Source organism: Microtus oregoni, unplaced genomic scaffold, assembly GCF_018167655.1.
Source record: "Microtus oregoni isolate MIOR12 unplaced genomic scaffold, Mior012 000008F_ref0000371, whole genome shotgun sequence".
Taxonomy (NCBI): domain Eukaryota; kingdom Metazoa; phylum Chordata; class Mammalia; order Rodentia; family Cricetidae; genus Microtus; species Microtus oregoni.
In genome coordinates this window covers 33,923,626-33,945,386 of record NW_024543067.1, presented here as the reverse complement: position 1 = coordinate 33,945,386, position 21,761 = coordinate 33,923,626, and positions in this window count along the sequence as shown.

Genomic DNA, 21,761 nt, shown 5'->3' with positions numbered 1-21,761 from the left:
ATAATTTTTATGGCATAAACCGTGCCTTCTTGTATTGACAATCTTTCTGCCAATCTGTCATAAGCTTTAGACAAAATCCGATTGCCACATTCAGCAGTTTTGATTCTCTCAGTTAATGTTTCAGTTCCTACAGAAAGGGACTGAAGCTTACAATCCAAATCAGCTGTTCCCTCTTCCATAGTAATGAATTTCTCCTTAACATCAGCCTGTACCTTTTCTAAATTTTGCTCAGTTGATCGAGTCATGTTAAACAAAGATCTGTTCTCTTCCTGGAGAACTTCAAACTGATTCTTGAGAAGATTGTTGTCATTCTCATTTGTTTTTAAGCATTCAACCTCTGCCTTAAGAATCCTGGATTCATCTCGTAAACACTTTATCATATTTCCATTATCAAACCGTAGAGTACTAAGGAAAACTACGAATCCCAGAAAGATCCATAGATGTGGGGTGACAGATACCTCTTGTAAAATCTCCCAAAAAGGCTGTTAAAGTCTTGAATGGTAACGTTTCAGACATTTTCAAACAAATCAGTATTTATTTTTATTTATAAAATAAAATTATTTACCTGTAATGTTGTTTTCCTGCCAGTGGTGGTGAAAGAAATGCACTTGAGTCCACATGGCAGAAGTCAGAGCCTGTATGAAACAATTAACTCAAAATCGAAAATTAAAGTAGACTGTGTACTGTGTGAATTAGAGCAGACACCAGGCTGATAAATAGCAGTTGCGGGGAGGGCCAGGAAGCCCGGCAGAGCCAAGGCCGGATTTAGCCTTAAATTGTTCCACCTGAGGAGTTAAAGTGGTTGCGGAAGCGGTCCCTCTGTATCAGACCAAATCTGCTGCTGTGGCGGCTGTGGTGGCACAAATGGGGAACTGCCCTGGTGCTGCAAAACCGCAGGCACCTGAGCTTCCACTAATTCAGACAGCGGGGTTCTGCTGCAAACTTAGCCAAGGCAGGCAGGGAGGGGTTAATGTGCTCTGGCGAGTAGGTCTGGTGGGCAGGGCAGAATGGGCCCTGCAGGCTATGGCGCTATGGTGTGCCTGGCTGAGTGTATCTCAGACTCGGCACTGGGGCCCGAGTCACGAACGTCTGGCAGCAGGGCCGGGAGTGTGCTGTGTTTTTAGGACCCAGTCAGAGGGCTATGAGATTGGGGCGTGTAGCTCTCTCAAACTAAAATTCAAGCCTACTTCCCAAGCTGCTTGGGGCGGGGCAAAGCCCGACGTTGGTTCCAAGTGTTAGGGCGTAAATGAATGCAGACAGAAATTGTAATAAATATATACAGCTTTAATTGGGAAATAGACTTGCAAAACCACAGGTTCCAGCGTAGAACAGGAAAGCAGAAAAAGGGGCAGCCGGGAGCGCGCCCACAGTCTTTATAAGTAAAAAATATCCTTGGGGGACCCTACCCTACAAGTAAGGTAGGGTCTCTCCTATGTATGGTCACCTGGCTTTTGACAAAGAAGCCAAAGTTATACAATGGGAAAAAAACATACATCTTTGATAAAGTGCTGGCATAACTGGATGTCAGCTTTAAAAGAATGCAAATAGATCCATATCTATTTCCTTGCATAAAACTCAAGTCCAAGTGGACAAAGACCTCAACACAAAACTAGATAGACTGAACCTGATATAAGGGGAATAACCCTGAACACACTGGAACTGGCGACAATTACTAAACAGAACACTAATATCACAGGCACTAAGATAAAAAATTAATAAAAGGAACCTCATGAAACTAAAAAGTTTCTGTAAGGCAAAGGGTACAATCAATAGGACAAAATGACAGCATATGAAATGGGGAAAGATTTTCATCAACTCTCGATCTGACAAAGGACTAATATCCAAAATATATAAAGAACTCAAAAACACTAGACATAAACAAACCAAATAATCCTATTTAAAAATGGGGTACAGATCTACACAGAAAATTCCCAGTAGAAGAATCTCAAATGGCTAAGAAACTTTTAAAGAAATTTTCAAAATGCTTAGTCATTACAGAAATGCAAATCAAAACTACTTCAATACTCCTTCTTATACCTATCAGAATGGCTAAGATCAAAAACTCAAATAATAGTACATGTTGGCAAAGATGTGGAGCAAAAAATTAATTCTTCACTACTGGTGGAAGTGAAAACTTGGACAGCCACTTTGGAAATCATTATGGTGGTTTCTAAAAAAATTGAGAATCAATCTAATTTAAGACCCAGTTATACCACTTTGGGGCATATACCCAAAGGATGCTCAATCTTATCACAGAGGCACTTGCTCAACTATGTTTGTAGCAGTTTTATTCATAATTGCCAGGACTAGGAAGCCCCTCAACTGAAGAATGAATGAAGAATATATGGTACATTTACACAATGGAGTATTACTCAGCTGTTAAAAACAATGACATCACCACATTGGAGCACCGGAATGAAATCCCAATGTCCAAATCAGGAACAGAAGGAGAGAGAGCACGAGCAAGGAACTCAGGACCGCGAGGGGTGCACCCACACACTGAGACAATGGGGATGTTCTATCGGGAACCCACTAAGGGCAGCTGGCCTGGGTCTGGAAAAGCCTGGGATAAAACCGGACTCTCTGAACATAGCAGACAATGAGGACTACTGAGAACTCAAGAACAATGGCAATGGGTTTTGATCCTACTGCACATACTGGCTTTGTGGGAGCCTAGGCAGTTTGGATGCTCACCTTACTAGACCTGGATGGAGGTGGGTGATCCTTGGACTTCCCACAGGGCAGGGAACCCTGATTGCTCTTCGTGCTGATGAGGGAGGGGGACTTGATTGGGGAGGAGGAGGGAAATGGGAGGAGGTGGCGGGGAGGAGGCAGAAATCTTTAATGAATAAATAAATAAAATAAAATTTAAAAAAATTCTGCCTATCAACAGGCCAAGGCAATTTCTTTATTCATTAATGGTAATCACAGCACACAGAGGGAACTCCCCATCAGAGTTGGTTCCTATTACTATTGTATTTTATTATCAGTGTTCAGCTGATATCCCTGGGAGGCCAGCTTTTTTTTTTTTTTAAGGAAAAAGGAGGATTTTGATGTGGAATTCAGTTCTGCATGCTGTGAATATGTTTTATTGCCACTGGTTAATAAAGAAGCTGTTTTTGACCAATCACTTAACAAAGTAAAGCTAGCTGGGAAAACTAAACCGAATGCTGGGAGAAAAAAAGGTGGAGTCAAGAGAAGCCATGTAGCTGCTCTTAGGAGACAGACACACCAGAAACTTGCTGGTAAACCACAGCCATGTGTCAATACACAGATTAATAGAAATTGGTTAATTTAAGATATAAGAGTTAGCCAGATATACACTTAAGCTATTGCCCAAACAGTATTGCAATTAATACATATTTCTGTGTGATTATTTCAGAAGTCCGGATAGCCAGGAAATAAATAGCAGCCTCCCCCAACAAATCGATGCCCAACGTGGGACACAAACCCACATCCCTGAGATTAAGAGTCCCATACTCTACTGACTGAGCTAGCCAGCTGTGCAGGTGTAGAAAACCTGGGCCATGGAACTTTTAGACCTTTAGGCCAGTCCACCTAGTAGGTGTGGAGTTGGGATTCATTTTGAGTGCCAGATGAAGATGGATATTAAAAAGAAAACCCACACTAGTTCAGAATTAAATACAATAAAGGGTTATTGATTTAGGGGAAGACTCACAGATCACAGTCCTCTTCACCAACAGTGAACAAGCACTTAATCTAGCATCTAGAAGAAAGAGCACATGCAAGCTTTACAGCTTTATTTACAGAATATGAGACCATGCCCAAGTGGGCTGGTATCTTAAGGGCTATTGGCTGAAGGATAAAAATCTTATCTAATATTCAGAGATTATTAGCAATTATATGAGACAGTAATCTTGAAATTTAACCAACAATTTACTTTTACAAGAGCCCATAAAAAGAGCATTGCCCCCATGACAACTAGAAGTAGTTCTAGAAGATAATGCCCCCTCTCCCAGCAAAGTTTGTCCTCAGGGTTAGGGACATTAACTAGGGATATAACTGGTAAAGAGCTGGTGAAATTTCTGTAGGCTTAGGAATCTCTTTGATAAAGAAAAAAGAAAAGAAGGAAATTGTATGGGATAATAGGTATATTAGTGTGGGCTGACTCACACTAATAATAATAGTGAGTAATATGAGTTAATAGTTGTGAGCTATTACTTATGGACAATTTACATTGGTATATATTCTTGTATATTGGTACAAATTCAAATTATATTTGCTGTATTGAATATGCTACTATTTCTTTTTACAATATTTGTATACCTAGACAAAGTTATTTTATCATATTGTATGTAGGCATGCTTCTACCACTGCTTAAGACATTTTGTATATTGATACAATTTTAGAATATGTTTATCATATTGCATTATATATTTCTTCCTCTGATCAAAACACTTTTATATTGTTTACATTTTGAGGTCATTGTCCTCATTTGTTGTACAGTTCTTTAAAGATTGTTTAATATTCTGATATGAAGTTTTAGTCTTTAAGCTATATAGATAATAAGAATTATATGTTGTCTGGGTTTCTGTCCTGCCTAGTTTCTGTCCTCCCACCAGGTCCCACAGTGATTTAGCCCCAAAGAAATCACACAGAGGTCTATGTTAATGATAATCTGATTGGCCCATTAGCTCAGGCTTCTTATTAACTCTTATAACTCACATTAGCCTATTATTCTTATCTGTGTCAACCATATGGCTCAGTACCTTTTTCAGTGGGGTAGGTCACATCTTGCTTCTTCCATGTCTGGACAGGACTGCAGAGGGAGCTTCTCTCTTCCCAGAATTATCCTGTTCTCATTGACCCACCTCTACTTCCTTTCTGTTTGCCCCACCTATACTTCCTGCCTGGCTACTGGCCAATCAGTGTTTATTTAAAACATAATTGACAGAATATAGACAATTGTCCCCCATCAATTATAGGTCAATAGACATCCATGTTTCTAACAGTTAATGTTAGACTTAATGAGATTTTTTTAGATATATAGAGATTGTATTCTGCATACATAGATAAAAATATGACATTTAAATAACTTAGGGTTCTGTGGACATGAAACATGATTGCCATGGCAACACCAATCTATTCCCAAGAGAATGCTGAGCACAGAAGACTCTGGCCTTTAGGCAAGAAACTGCCCATGCCTTGACCACTGACAAAATACATGGTGTCTGAACAGGACAAACAGCATACAAAAAAAAAAAAAAAAAAAAAAAAAGACTGTCAAATCTTGCCAAGACAAGATAAGATGGTTTTGAAAAATTTCCTGCCTCTGAAAATGGTTTGTTAGTTACGCTAGGCCTTAGAATAAGTTGGTTGCTCTAACATTGCAAATGAGACTTTGGGTGATTGCCCAGGTAGCCAGTTGTCTCTGTCATTTATTGCATATCTTGAAAATTCTTTGATTGTACTACCTGTTTACTCAAGTAATATTATTTACCTCCTCGGGTCTCAATGGGATTGAAGACTAGTCAGTCATAGTTACTTCCCTCTCCTGATTTGGCCAAGCTATTTCTAATATATGCCTTAGACTTCTTAGGATAGGATAATTATTGAAACATTTAGCATATGTTTCTTACTTGATATTGTTTGTGCTGGTTGTAATTCTAATTTTTATACTTGATATTTATTCTTATTGTATATAGTTTTTTATTAGGCTTAGAACTCTCTTATTTAGACAAAAGTGGGAGGTGCTGTGGAAACTCCTTCAGACAATAGACTTTAAGATAACAGCCCAGTTGGGACGGGTCTCATATACTATAAATGTAGCCGTAAAACTTGCACACCCTCTCTCTTCCAGATGCTGGGTTTGGTTCCTGTTCTCCATTCACATAGAGGACTGTGATCTGTGAGTCTACCCCTAAATAAATAACTCTTTATTATACTCAATTCTGAGCTAGTGTGGGATTTCTTTTAAGCTTCCATCTTCAGGCATGGATCTGGGAGAGAAGGAGGGGGAGCTGAAAGGAATGGTGGGAAGGGAAATTGTGATAGAGATGCAATGTATAAAAGAATAATAAAAAATAAAAAATTCATAAATTTTAATTATTAAACATATATTGTTGTAAGGTCTATTTTACCATAAACCTGGTTTATGGATTTGTCCTTATTTTTTATTTTTATTATTAGGACAAAAATCATCACACATATAGAATAAGGGGAACATTCCTTCTCCGCGTGGGAGTGTAAACTCATACAATGACTTTGGAAATCAATATGGTGATTTCTCAGAAAATTGGAAGTTAATCTACCTCAAGACCTAGCAAAACCTCTCTTGGGCATATACCCAAAAGATGCTCAACCATTGCACAAGGACATTTGTTCAACAATGTTCATTTCAACATTACTCATCATAGCTAGAAGCTGGAAACAACCTAGATGCCCTCAACCTAAGAATGGATAAAGAAAATGTGGTACATTTATACAATGACATATTATTCGGTGGGAAAAAAAGCAATGACATCATAAAATGTGTAGGCAAATGGATGGAACTAGACAAAAATTATCCTAAGTGCAGTGACCCAGACCCAGAAAGACAAATATGGTATGTACTCACTCATAAACAAATATGAGATGTAAAGCAAAGAATAACCAGGCCACAACTCACAATTCCAGAGAAGACAGGTAAAAAGGAGGACCCTAAGAGGGACAAGCATAGATCACTCTAGGAAGGGTAAACAGATAGGATTTCCTGGGACTGAGGGGGAGACTGGAAGGCAACAGGGATAAGAACATGAGGGAATGGGATGGTCAGGTTGGAGGAGGGGCAAAGGGGGAGAGCAATGAAAGAGATATATTGATAGAGGGACCCATTGTGGGGTGAGGGAGAAACCTAGGGCTAGGGAAACACCCAGGAATCCACAAGTATGACCCCAGCTGAAACTCATATCAATAGCAGAGAGGATGCCTAAACTGGCCTTCTCCTGTAATCAGACTGGTGACTATTCTAATTGTCATCATAGAACCTTCAACCAGTAACAGGTGGAAGAAGATGCAGAGATCCATAGCCAAACAGTGGGCTGAGCTCCTGGAGTCCACTCAAAGAGAGAAAGAAGGGATTATATGATCAAGGGGGTGGTCAATATCATGATGGGGAAACCCAAAGAAACAGCTGAACTTGGGCTGGAGAGATGGCTCAGTGGTTAAGAGCATTGCCTGCTCTTCGAAAGGACCCGAGTTCGATTCCCAGCAACCACATAGTGGCTCACAACCATCTGTAAAGAGGTCTGGCACCCTCTTCTGGCCTTCAGGCATACACACAGACAGAAAATTGTATACATAATAAATAAATAAATATTTAAAAAAAAAAAGAAACAGCTGAACTGAACCAGTGGGAGTTCATGGACTCTGGACTGATCGCTGGAAAGCCTGCATGGGACCAAAGTAGGCCTGTTGAATATGGGTGACAGTTATGTGGCTTGGTCTTTTTGTGGGGCTCCTGGCAATGGGACCAGGATTTATCCCTTGTGCATGAACAGTGATTTTGTAATTCATTCCTTGTGGAGGGATACCTTGCTCAGCCTTGATACAGGGAGTAGGGCCTTGGTCCTGCCTTAACTTGGTATGCCAGGCTTTGTTGATTCCTCTGGGAGGTATTATCCTCTCTGAAGAGTAGACGGAAGGTAGGGGAGGGGAGAAAGGAGAAGAAAGGAGGGGGAACTGCAGTTGGTATGTAAAATAAATAAAATAATTAAATTTTAGATACAAAAATCTATCATTTTCTAAAATGTCTTAGAGACCTGGTGTTGCCTCCTTATTCCAATAGAAAATCTATTTTCCTTAACAAGAGTTGAATCCACGTCACATACAACTATATTACAGCAAACTAAGTTATCTATACTTGGATTTTTTAGCTTTCAACCTACTTTGTTATATATTTTTACTAGTAAATCTTTTGTTACAAGTTTTTTAACATAATTTATATTGAATCTTTGGACATTTCACATCATCTATCCTAATCCCACTCATTGCCTGGCACTTGAATATTCACTCCCCCCCCCCCTGCAACCTCTCCCAAGGCTGTTCTCAAAAATATAGTGTAATATTGTGTCTTTTTCCTGGAATGCTCTCGTTTGCTCTCCTTTTTCTGTCAGAGTCGGGAAGCCAGTTTGACACAGGACAGAGGCTTTGGAGGAAACCTTTAAATAAGGATGTTTGGATCTATGGCAGGTGGGCCAAACCCCAACTCAGAAGTATCTCTTTGGTAGCCTAGAACAGCATGTGACTACCTTTTAATGCTATTTATACTCAGAAGACATTTTTGTCTTTGTGAGAGTGAATCCACTGGTCAGAGGGAGTGGTGAGAGCAGAGAATAAGGGACTTTTGAGACAAAAGTCTAAAAAAGCTTAGAGATAAAGGGTTTTTGGATCATTCGCTTGTATATGGCAAAAGTTGTCACAGTCCGTGAGAATTTGGAACTTAAATGCATCATTTTTTGGTTACTGATAATGAAGCTTTATTGAGGCATGTCACATTGTAGTAGAAAATAAGATGCCAGGGATTGATGGCATCACAGATTTCAAGAGAGGAAAGAACTTGAAGAGACAGGCAAGAGGAGTGGCAGTGTCAACCTTAGTGTGGGTGAACACATGAGTAGGGCAGGGCAGAACAAGAATCCCAGTATTAAGGAAAAGAGAAGATAGAAAATGGAGGGCTGTGACTAGGAGACCAGCTAGAGGAAGCAAACCAAAAACTCATGTAAACACCAGGAGACAGGGATTGCGAGTGATGAGGATGAAGAAGGATGGAACAGTGAGACTCAAGGGTGATGGCTGTGAGTTCACTAGAACAGAAACTTGCTTCAATAAGAGGGCATCCCCAACAAGGTTGCAGTTTTCCAATAAAATGCCCAGATCAAAAGAGACAGGTATTCTCAACCAGATGATGGTACCTAAAGGAGTTTAGACTAGCATAAAGCATGACTTTATAGAAAAGTAAAATGTCAGAAATCAGCTCTGTAGGGTACTTACTCAAATAGGCAAAGAGAGAAGAGTGGGTAGAGCAGGTGGGAGAAACAGTTGACGATACAGACTATAAAATTTGGAACCAGATGTGGTGGGTGGCAAAGGCAAGCAATGGCAAATGATTTTTAACCATAGGAGGGCTGAATTGGAAATTTGGTTAAAAGAAGGACAGAATCCCCGAAGAAGAACACAGACATATCTCTAGGTTTTGGAACCAAATATTAGCAGACACAGCCAGAAACCACTGAACACAACCATTCTCTGTGGATAGAAAGAACAGTTCAAATAAAACTCTTTATTTGCCTCTGATAGTAGAGAACAGCAGCCAGCTACAAATACTTACTGGATTATGTAGGGGTATATAAGATTCATATATATGTATGTAGGGGTATATGAGATTCATATGCAGCACAGAAAGAAGAGGTACTACAATTTTGGCATTTTGGTGTTGACATCTGCAGTCAGGAACATTGGCTAGCAATAAGGGCATAGGAGAAATACTTTTGATTTCTGCTTCCTAGCAAGGCCAAGCTCATGTGTTGATTGAGTCATTGTTATCAGCACCGCTAGTTTGGGGGCGGCATTTCTTCACACACAAGACCTGGGAGGAGATATATGATATGTAGTACTGAGTACATATGAAATTAGCTCACATGCACCAGGTGCTCTGTAAAGTTGTTCTGTATTAATAATCTTATTAAATAATTACAGTAGTCCTATGGGATAGTACATTAGTTACTATTCTGTTGTGATAAAATACCATGACAAAAAGCTGTTTAAGGAAGAAAGTTTAACAGCTTTCTGTTCCAAAGGAATGAGAACATGAGGCAGTGAGGGCATGGTTTGACCACAAGAGCAGAAAGCCACATGACAACGTTCATTTGCATACAGGCAAGAAGGAAAGAAAACCAGCAAGAAATGACACAAGGCCTTAGACCCTCAAATCCTACCTCCGATGATATTCTTCATCCAATAAGATACCACCTCTTAAAGGTTATTGTCGTAGTAATCTTATTAACTGTCTTGGGTTGGGTTTTCAGTGCTGGAGAGAAACCATGACCATGGCAACTCCTGTAAAGAAAACTTCTAATTGGGGTGACTTGCTTACAACTCAAGAGGTTCAGTACACTATAATCATGGCAGGGAGCATAACACCATGCAGGCAGATGTACTGCTGGATGGAACAATTCTTACATCATCTCTTAGAGGCAACAGGAAGTTGACTGACTCAATGGGTGGTATTTTGAACATATGTAAGCTCAAAGTCCACTCCTATCATAACACACTTCCTCCAACAAGGCCGTGCCTCCTAATAATGCCACTTCCTTTGGGGGACATTTTCTTTCAAACCAGCAGAGTTCCATACCTCTCTAAAGAGCATCTCTAATTAGAGACCAAGAGTTTAAATAGATGAGTCTATGGAAGACAGTTTTTATTTGGATTACCAGAGGCAGCTATTGTTATTATCACTTTAACAGATGAAGAATGGCACCTTCCTAGGTCCATGTTCTCTTACATCCTTGATTACCCAAATGAAGGCAGATCCTCCCAATAGAGGGATATTTGATACTGAGAAAGAAATCTGATTGTTAAACTTTGAGACATGGCCATTGCCTAGTGGGTAGACTTCACAGCTTAAAACATTCTAACAAGCATGGAAGATAAGAAAAAGGACCAGGTTACAGTTTTGAGAGTGAATAAGATGAGAGACATAATTCCACCGACTTCACCTTTAAAAACTTTTTCATCTCTTCCAAAACATACACTTCTGTCTATATAGAAAGGATGAAATGGTGATCTCATGTCAAATTCATTCTCTCCAAGAATGGATATAGAGCATGGCACAAAGTATATACTCAATTAGCAAAGAATTGATGCATGCAAATTATGTAATACTAGTGTTATAAAAATGAATCAGTGACTTCCTAGGAGAAGAAGAATCTAGGAAATAGTTTCAAATCAATGTTAGACAATATCTAGGGCATATTGGTATAATTCAAAGCAAGAAAGTAACAAACTACTGTACAAATTCTATCCTGAATAAGTGCTACATTTGAAATCCAACTGTAAAGACAACACAGCGTTCAAGCCAGAATAAACCTGTTCATCAACACCGGAGATTAAAATACTATTGCTGGAGTCCAGCAAGATGACTCAGCAGATAAAAACCCATCTGCTGAGCTGAAGACCTAAGTTTGATCACCAAAGTTCATATAGTAGAAGGAGAGACTCTTGCAAATTACCCTCTGAATTCCACATTTGTTTGGCAGCATGTCCATGCACACACAGGCAAACACACACACACACACACACACACACACACACACACACTTATACATACATGCACACACACACTTATACATACATGCACACATAAATAAATAATATTAAAATAGGGTATTACTATCTTCCCATTTCCCTTTGCCTAACCTATGATCACCACGTTTATCTTGTGCTTTGATGGATTCAATATTTCCATATTCTACATGTAAGCAGTTGAGTCATATAGGGCCTTAAAATGCCTTTCTGTTTTGTAAGAGTTCTCAGCAGTGTCAAGCTTTTCTTACTTTATGAGTGGCTGCAAGTTCCTCATAAATTAGCAAACTGCACTTAGCCAATTATCTTTTGATGAACATCTTAGTTGCTTCTACATTTTTGATATTGTGAATAGTATATAAGACTGCAGACATTATCTGTACACTTAAAAATAAACAACTCTATCTGCACTTAAACTTCAATAAAGATAAGGGTTATTGCCTCCAGAAAATGGTACAATCACTTTGGAAAATAATTTTTGCAGAGCCTTCTAATTTTAAATATGCAGACAAATGAGCCAGTGATTCCAGTCTTATATATGATTATGAGTATCCAAATAAATTTAAAACCTTTATACATAATGACTGCACATGTTAATTTCAAACATATATCTATACAAAAACTTGCATACGTATTTATAGCAGCATTGTAATACTCCACAAATTGGGATCCAGCTGAGTGTCAGAGCTCTTTCTTAACCTGCATGAAGCTTTTTGTCTTGTGCAAACACTGAAAAAAATAATAGTCAGAAATGAAAAGAAAAAATTGGTTTATTGATAGAAAGGCTACAATATGGATAAGCCCTGAAATCACAGTGTCAAATGAACAAAGTATAAAAGTCAGATACTTTGTAATTCTGTTTAAGATATCCAGAATAAGAAAATCCAAAATGAAATAAATATGATTGTGGTTACATGGGCCTGAGAGGATAGGGAAGGAGGGGTGACTGGTATCTAGCTTGTGTTTCTTTAGAGGTCAGTGGGGATGTTCTAAAATTTAAGTAGTAAGTTTCACTGTAAAGCTTTATAAGATATATCATAATGCATCTCATTGAACACATTCAAAGAAAGAAATTTTTGTTATGTAAATTGAATTACAGGAAAGGTGTCTTAGAGTATTTATTATTTCAGCAATAGTATACAATAACTTTATATTTATATCATTCTATATACTTTATTTAACAAGTATAATGGTTTTCCTTAGAATAGGTAGTTGAGAGATTCTGAATTTACTGAAAGATGTGATGACCAACATTTACAGATGGTATCTGAAGGCAGCTTTGCTCAGAATCACTTTCTATAACCAATTATAGGAACATCTCCACCTTCATCATCAAGACACAGATCTACCATATGACACTATTATACACTCCTGGGTAGATACAAAAATGAGCCTAAAAATGTGTCCACCTGATGTGGGATTCCCTTCTGTATGCTGTGAATGCCATTGGTTAATAAGGAAACTGTCATAGTCCTACGCAGGGTCGAATAGAGCTAGGCAGGGAAAACTAAACTGAATGCTGGGAGAAAGGAGGGCAGAGTCAGGAGAAGCCATGTAGCCCCTTTGGAGACAGATGCTGGAACTTTATCCAGTAAGCCACAGCCTTGTGGGGATATACAGATTAATGGAAATTTGTTAAATTAAGATGGAAAAGCTAGCCAATAAGAAGTTAGAGCTAATAGGCCAAGCAGTGATTTAATTAATAATTAATTTAATAATTCTTTGTGGTTATTTCAGGGCTGAGTAGCCAGGAATTATCAAGCGGCCTCCCACTACACCCAACAGAAATACTTAAAAAGATTGTTTATGGTAGCACTGTTCACAGCACAACTGGGATAAACCTAGATGTCTATCAGCATGTGATAGGATACAGAAAATGTGGTGTGTATACGCAAGAGAATTTTAGTCAACTATAAAGAAAATCAAAATTAGGCTAATTGTAAAAACTGAAAAATGGGAAGGAAAAAAGAGGGCCAGTAGTATTGAAAGGAAATGGAGGAGGGAAATTACAGTGGATACAATCTGGCTATACAATACAAATGAATGACTGTTATCACAAAATCCATTATCTTACGCAAGCAATAAAATATCATCTTTAAAACCATTAACATGTGTTTGTACTTTTTAGACCTCTTCTTGTTTTCTTGTGTTATCAATTTGCAAATCTTTTCAGGATTAGTAGGAAAGTTTTGTTTTTAAAAACCCTCTTCAACCAAGCATGCAACTTCCAAAGGATGCATATAGAATGGAGAGTGAGGAAGGAGACACCCGCCTACCCAGGCAGATCAGCCAAAGCAACCCTGGTGATCAATGGGGTGACATATGTCATAGCCAACTTTCATTATTTGCTGATGATATGACAGTATACATAACTAACCCCCAAAACTATGCCAGGGAACTTCTACAACTCATAAACACCTTCAGTAATGAGGCAGGATACAAGATTAACTCAAAAAAATCAGTAGCCTCCTTTACACAGATGATAAATGGGCTGAGAAAGAAATCAGAAAAGCATAACCATTCACAATAGCCACAAATAACATAAAATAACTTGGGGCAATTCTAACCAAACAAGGGAAAGACCCGTATGACAGGAACTTTAAATCTTTGAGGAAAGAAATTGAAGAAGATGCCAAAAAATGGAAAGATCTCCCATGTTTTGGGGTAGGTAGCAGTAACATAGTAAAAATGGCAATCTTACCAAAAGTAATCCAGGTTCAATGCAATGCCCATCAAAACCCCAGGAAAAATCATCACAGACCCTGAAAGAACAACACTCAAGTTTGTATGAAAAAACAAAATTGCCAGGATAGCCAAAACAATCCTGTACTTCTGGAGGCATCACAATCCCTGACTTCAAACTCTACTACAGACCTACAGTACTGAAAACAGCCTGGTATTGGCATAAAAACAGACAGGAGAACCAATGGAACCAAATTAATGACCCGGATATTAATCCACACACCTTCAAAATCTGATTTTTGACAAAGAAGCAAAAAAATATATAAAATGGAAAAAGAAAGCATATTCAACAAATGGTGCTGGCATAACTTGATATCAACATGTAAAAGAATGAAAATAGATCCACATATATTGCCATGCACAAAACTCAAGCCCAAATGGATCAGAGATCTCAACATAAAGCCAACTACACTGAATCTCTTATGTAAGATAATTGGGAAGTACATTTGAACACATTGACACAGGAGACGACTTTTCTAAATATGACTCCAGTAGCACAAACACTGAGAGAAACAATAAATGTAACCTCCTGAAAGTGAAAAGCTTCTGTAAAGCAAAGGACATGGTCAACAAGACAAAATAGCAGCTTAGAGAATAAGAAAAGATCTTCACCAACCCCACATCAGAGAGAAGACTGATCTCCAAAATATACAAAGAACTCAGGAAATTGATCATCAAAAGAACAAATAATGCAATAAAAAAATGGAGGACAGACCTAAACAAAGAACTCTCAGCAGAGGAATCTAAAATGGCTGAAGACACATAAGAAAATGTTCAACATCCTTAGCCTTCAGAGAAATACAAATCAAAACAACTCTGAGATTCCATCTTACACTTGTAAGAATGGTCAAAATCAAAAACACTGATGACAGCTTGTGCTGGAGAGGATGCTGGGTAAAAGGAAGACTCCTCCATTGCTGGTGGGATTAAAACTTGTACAGCCAGTTTGGAAGTTAGTATAGTGATTTCTCAGAAAATCAGCAAACAACCTACCTCAAGACACAGCAATATCACTTTTGGGTATATACCCGAAGGATGTTCAATCATACCACAAGGACATGTACTCAACTACATTCATAGCAACATTATTCATAATAGCCAGAACCTGGAAACAACCTAGATACCCGTCAACCAAAGAATGGATAAAGAAAATGTGGTACATTTACACATTGGAGTACTATTCAGAGGTAAAAATAATGACATCTTGAAATTTCCTGGCAAATGGATGGATCTAGAAAACAACATATTGAGTGAGGTAACCCAGACACAGAAAGACAAATATAATATGTGCTCACACATAAGTGGCTTTTAGACATAAAGTATAGAAAAACCAAAACAACCCCAGATAACCCAGACAACAAAAAGGACCCTATGAGAGACATACTTGGATCTTCACAAGAAGAAAGCAACAAGATCTTCTGAGTAAATTGGGAGCATGGGGGTCATGGGAGAGAGTAGAAGGGGAGAGAGAAGGAAGAGGTGAACAAAGAAAATGCATAGCTCAATAAAAACAATCAAAAACTCATCTGCTTTCAATTTTGAACTATCCCTAATCAGTCAATATTTCCATGTCAATATTTAATCACTGTATCAGTTGAAAGAGTCTTAAAGACTAAATACTAAGTGATAATTGGATCTTTCCAAAGATTGTTATTTTGCACAAACCATAGCTCACCATTTGTTTTTCAGCCCACACCCCTGTTGGCCAAATCTGCCATGGGGCAAATCACATATAGATCATGTATTCTTCCCAAAGAATAGCCCAGAATGTTTGGTCATTTTACCCATTTATCAGGAAAGTAAAGAATATAAAAACAAATAGGTAAGTCACTTTCAAGATTATGTCAGTCTCTGTAACAAATATATTGAGTATGATTGAGCATCCTAGGCAATGTGTGATAGATCATGGGGCAACTCCCTCGTCATCAGGAGCTCTGAAGTTCCCTCCACATCCATAGGCTCAGGGACCTCTGGATACATAGACTCAAATTTTCTTGAAAATACAGAATATCCCAGTCTAGAGAAACCTGGTTTCAAATATCTCCTCTACAGGAAATGGCCTAGACCTTGGTATAGAAGGCCCTTCTGTATTTGTATTGCCTTCATTGGTTGAATAAAGAGACTGCTTTGGCTTTTTGATAGGGCAGCCCTTAAGTGAGCCGAGTGGACTGAACAGAATGTTGGGAAGAAGGGAAGTTTGGCAGATGCCATGGTTAGACACAAACCTGTAAGCCAGTCAAGTGGAGATACACATTAATGGAGATCGGTTAAGCTCATATGTGAGAGTTAGCCAATAGAAGGCTAAAGCTAATGGCCAGGCAGTGATTTAATTAATACAATTTCTGTGTGGTTATATTGGGGGCTAAGCTAGCCAGGCAGCAGGACGCAGCCAGCTCCTCCTTACTACAAGACCTCACTTGTATTCCTCCACTAATGGGATGCTCATTCCATATGCTAAAAAATATGAACTTTATTTCCTATTTGAAGAATCAAAATGTAGAGTATTTTTGTTTTAATTTTGAAGTTAATTGTAGTTTATCAATGCTGCTGTTGTTATTTGCTACTCTGTAGTCAAAGAGTTATTCCCACCTCACTCTCAGCCAAATCTCACAAAGCGGATCAGACAGAAACTACTAGTTAGTCAGCCTAACCCTGCCTTCAGTCATAAATGGAGGAGTCCAGAAAATAGAAGAAGGCAGCAGATGAGCAAAGAGAGAAGAGCCTCCACATCCTTAACAATACCCAGCAGAGAGTGTGCTTGTCTTCAAAGGTCAAAGAAGAAGAGGAAGAGGAAAAAGCAAAGAAGTCTGCAATTCATGCATTGAGTGCTGCTGATTCAAATAAGGCTAGCCATTGCACTTAAGATTTTAAAAGGATATGGAGCAGAGTTTGCACTAGTGTGCAGAGAAGGCCCTAAGCTGTGGATCCTGTGAGTCATGAGAGAACTTGGTCATTTCTTCAATTACATGTTGTGTTATGAGGTACTAAAATGATGGAGCAGAGGGAAAGAGAGGAGAAATCCATCTGATTTTTTACTAAGAAGCTTTAATATGTCAGGCTTAGTGCCAGACACATTGCCACTGAATCCTAAACAAAGAACCAAACCCTGGGCATTTAGCCAATGCCTAAGGATTTTCTGTGGTACTGAAATGTTTCCTAGCCCTCATCATCCCGGAAGAGTTGAACCAGTGGAAGTACTCACCCCAAACTTCCTCAAGGCCTCTCTTTAGAAGCCCACTGCAAACAGATCAGCTTCCAAAAAATGTCTGATTAAGCTCACTGACTGAGATGAAGAAAACCAAGAGGTTTCCCTTGGCATGTTTAGAGTATCCACATGAAGCATAGAAATCATTAAACTCTCAGCCCCATGATTCCAATCTTTACCGTTTCCCTAAGACAGAACACTCTGGAAGCTATTCAGGAAATGAGAATTGAATCCTACAAGGCACTGGGCATTAAGATTCAAATTAAGCACATAATAAGCAAAAGTCCCTTTTTCAAGTTATTTACTCTTGTGATGATTTGAAAGAAAATGGTCCCCATTGGCTCATAGGGACTGGCACTATTAGGAAGTATTGCCTTGTTTGAGTAAGTGTGTTCTTGAGAGTGGGCTTAGAAGTCTCAAATGCTCAAGCCAGGCCTAGCATGACAGTCTTTTCCTGACGCCTGTGGATTCAGGTATGGGATTCTCAGTTACCTCTCACACACCATGTATACACACATCGCCACGTTTCCTACCTCAATGACAGAGGCAAACCTCTGAACTTTCTTACAAGACAGCCCCAATTAAATGTTTTCCTTTATAAGAGCTGCTATGGATAATGTCTCTTTGCAGCAATAACCCCCTAAGACAGAAGTTGGTACCAGGGATTGGGGTATTGTGATAGGTCCAACAAGGTTTTTGTTTAGAGGAATGTGGACTTTGGGACTTAGGAATAGGAAAACAGTTAAATGTTTTAAGTGGAGTCTAATGAGCCATCCTAGGAGGAACAGAGAAGACAGTGGTGCATCGGGTGATTTGAACTGTAGGGGCCTGGCTCAAGAGGTTTCAGAGGAGAAGAATATTAATATGTGACCCAGAGATACTTCTGCTCATATTTTATTTAAAAAAAATTGGCCCTTTTTTTGCTCTTGTCCAAAAAGTCTGCCTAAGCCTACATTGAAGAATTATAGATTAGTTGGATTGGCAGAGAAAACAGTCTAGTATTGGCTTGGTTGTGTGGTTATTGGTGCTCCCTTTTGGGAATATGCGTAATGAAAAAGAGCAAGGTAAGCAAGGAGAAATACAAAATGTACAGTTGAGGGAGAAAAGGGGCAATGGGAAGTGGAACAGAACTAAATCCTGTCTTCAAGGGGATAAACATCTTAAAGAAAAGTCTCATGTTAAATGGAATAAAGGGAGTGGTGACCTCAGAACAAGACCCCACCAAGCTTAACTTGCAACATGTATAAAGGAATTGAAGAATGGTTTGGATCCAGCATATTGGTACACACCTTATTTTCAGCACTCAGGAGACAGAGGCAAGAGGATCTCTGAGTTCATGGCCAATCTGATCTACAGCACAAATTCCAAGATAGCCAAGTTTACACAATAAAGGAAACCATAAAAAAAACATAAAGTCTGTAAAGACGCAATTGAGCAGGGGAGGGAGTATGTGTCAGCCCCAGCAAGCAGAAGACCTTGGCAGTTTTGGTCATGTGGCTCTGGCTTTAGAGTCAAGGATAGAAGAAAGAGGTTATGGAATCTCAATCCATGACTAAGGAAAGCTGCTAAGGGCAGGCATGTGCTAGGGGTATCCCTGCATGGAGGCCTAGAGGGGCCATTGCTTGAAGCTGTGAAGGTGAAGGTGTTGACACTGTTTCAGCCTGCTCAACACCACTTTTAAAGTGAGGCAGTGGGTTGAGAGAGTTCATCTGAGCAGATGATAGATCACCTGGGTTGAATGGATGGGTGGGAAGATGGATGGATGGATGAGTGGGTGGGTGAATGGATGGATGGATGGATGGATGGATGGATGGGTGGGTGGATGATGCACCCATAAATGAATAACATCTACTAAGTATTTCTTTTCTCCATTTCAGCCAAGGTAAAGTTAAAAGAATTTTTATGAGATACCCATGGCATATAAATCACTTCAGTTTCAATCAGATAATTCCTTCCACTTTTGTCTCTGATGGGAATCTTCACTGTGGTTTAATTTAATTGTTGTGTTCACATTCTCTTTAGAGAAGCCCAGGGGCACTAAGATGGTGGGTCATGTTAATTAAATTAGATCAAATAATAGTGATCTTTAGTTTCCTAAAATCAGGATCACTGAGCTTGTTGGAGGTGTTATTTCAAGCAATTGTATGCCAATCTTTCTTTTGTAGTAGCAGAATCACAGATACACTCTGTGTCCACAGGAAGAAGAGATGCTCTGCACCCAAAAAGCCCAGGAATTTTGCTTAGAAAAAACTCTCCTGACCTTCTGCTCTGCTCTAAACTTCCTCCATCAAATAGTCTATTCCTTTAGGTCAGTGAAGAAGCCCTTCCAAAAAGTCACAGAACCCATAGCAGGAAAAAGCAACTCAATGTCTGATTCTTCAGAACTTTTTACCTTTTATGCACGAGGACACTGTCTTCACAGTTCATACATTCTCTCATGCCATATTCAGAATCTATCACCAGAGAAAAGAAGCATCCGAGCTGGAGAGCTGGATTTGGGTTTTCTGACTTTGTAGGTAGGTCTTATACTTCGTTGAACTACTTTGTGTCTCTTGAAGAAGTGAATCTTAGAGAGGTACAAGGCTTAGGAATATAGGAATGACAGGATAAAATTACATCAGCGACAAGGAGAGATTCTGAGTCTGAAAGACAAGTGAGCCATGCTATTGTTGTAGGGGAGGAGGATAGTTATAGGATCCTCACAGAGGACCCTAGAGCAGGTGACAGATTAAGAATGATGCTTAATTGAACAAAGTTTTCTGCTGCTAAATAACACTTCTTACACAGCCAATAGTCTAAGCAAAATCCATATTTTAATAAAGGTGTTATTTTCTCTCTATTTAATTGTTTTCAAAACATATATGTAGAGAGTTTTCCAAATGTAGCATTTTTTACATCATGGATGATAAACTAAATATCTTCAGAAAATGGATACAGAACTCTGTGGTAGTTTGTATAGAGACAAGTGGAAACTGGCCAGCAGTGTGGGAATTTTGAGGTCCTCTGAGCCTGATTCAGAAAGTAAAACCCCCAGCTGGGCTGAGACTGACCTAGTCCACTCACCTGGTCATTTCATATTTACTGAGCCTCTTTGCACAGGGGTTGTGCTGGGTGAACCCAATTTGGTGGCATTTAATCTTCCAGGTTAAACATGCTCTGAGCAATGCTGCCCTGCACTAGACTCTCAAGACGATACGGTATCCACTCAACCTTGCTGTTTTCACATAAATGAGTTAAATCAAGCTGACATTACTATAGATCTCAATTTCCTTAGCAGCTTTTCATCTTCAATTGCAATAATAAAGTCTTTTTGGAAAAAAAAAACTGCAACTTTCTATTTTCCAGTGTAAATTAATTCCATACTTTTAGTTTTCATGTGCACCAAGAATGCTAAGGCTCACATTAGGGGGCTGTCAAGAAGCTTGTATGATCAGTGAATGGAGGCTAAGCTAGAAAAGCGAGGTGTAACAGTCATAGCCATCGGGGGTATACATTCAAGCACCCCATAGCCTTTCCTGGAGATACTGCACATCCATGATTACTGTGGCTCTATTAACAATAGCAAGAGAATGGAACTGGCCTATATGCCCATTAACTGATGAACAGATAGTAAAAATGTAGTGCTTGCCCATAATGGAATTCTATTCAGCCATAACAATGAAGTTGGGAAATTTATGGGAAGATGGGTAGATCCAGGAAGCATACCATAAGTGAGTTGACCCAGCCTCAGAACAATGAAAACAGCATGTTCTCACTCTCTGTGTCTGTAATGTATGCATGTATTCCCAAATGGCTGTAATTGTAGGTAAAACCTAACATTCTAGGGAGGCAACCAATCATGGGTAAAAGTGATGCCGAGGAAATAGGAGGCGATGAAAGATTCATTTGACATGCACGTGGAAAGGAGACTGAAGGATCAGAAGATGGGGGTCCAGAGGGAATCACTGATAACCTTTATTTGCAAATGCCATAATTATAATCATACCTTGTATGCTAACTTAAAAAAATAAATTTAAAAATAAGTTCTAGCTTTATCCTTGATTTCTATTTTTAAATGCCAGCTGCCCCTGCATAAATATTAGCTGTGTCTGCTTTAATGCACACTGATGAACAATGAAAAGTTTAGAAAAAAAATGTCAGCAGAGACACACAGATCATAAATCAGAGGGAAAAACACCACCCAGGAAAAGAAAGGGAAGCTTCCAGGGAGCAGCCCCCATGATGGGATGCAAATACTTACTCCAAGAGCCAGGCTGTCTCCCCATGGAGGCTGCACAATAGGCTTGTTCTGAATGGCTGGAGAGAAGCTCTCATCTTTATCTCTAGGCACTTTACCTTTTATTTTATTCCTGGGAAAGAGAAATGACAGAGGAGAAGCCCGAGCAGATTAGCCTGTGAGTACTGGATGGAGGGCATTACATCATAACTGTCTTGGAGCACTCTCCCACAGCTGACCTGTTTATATTACAAGGCAGGGTCAATTTCCATTCTAGCGACTCCTTTGATGTTGGTG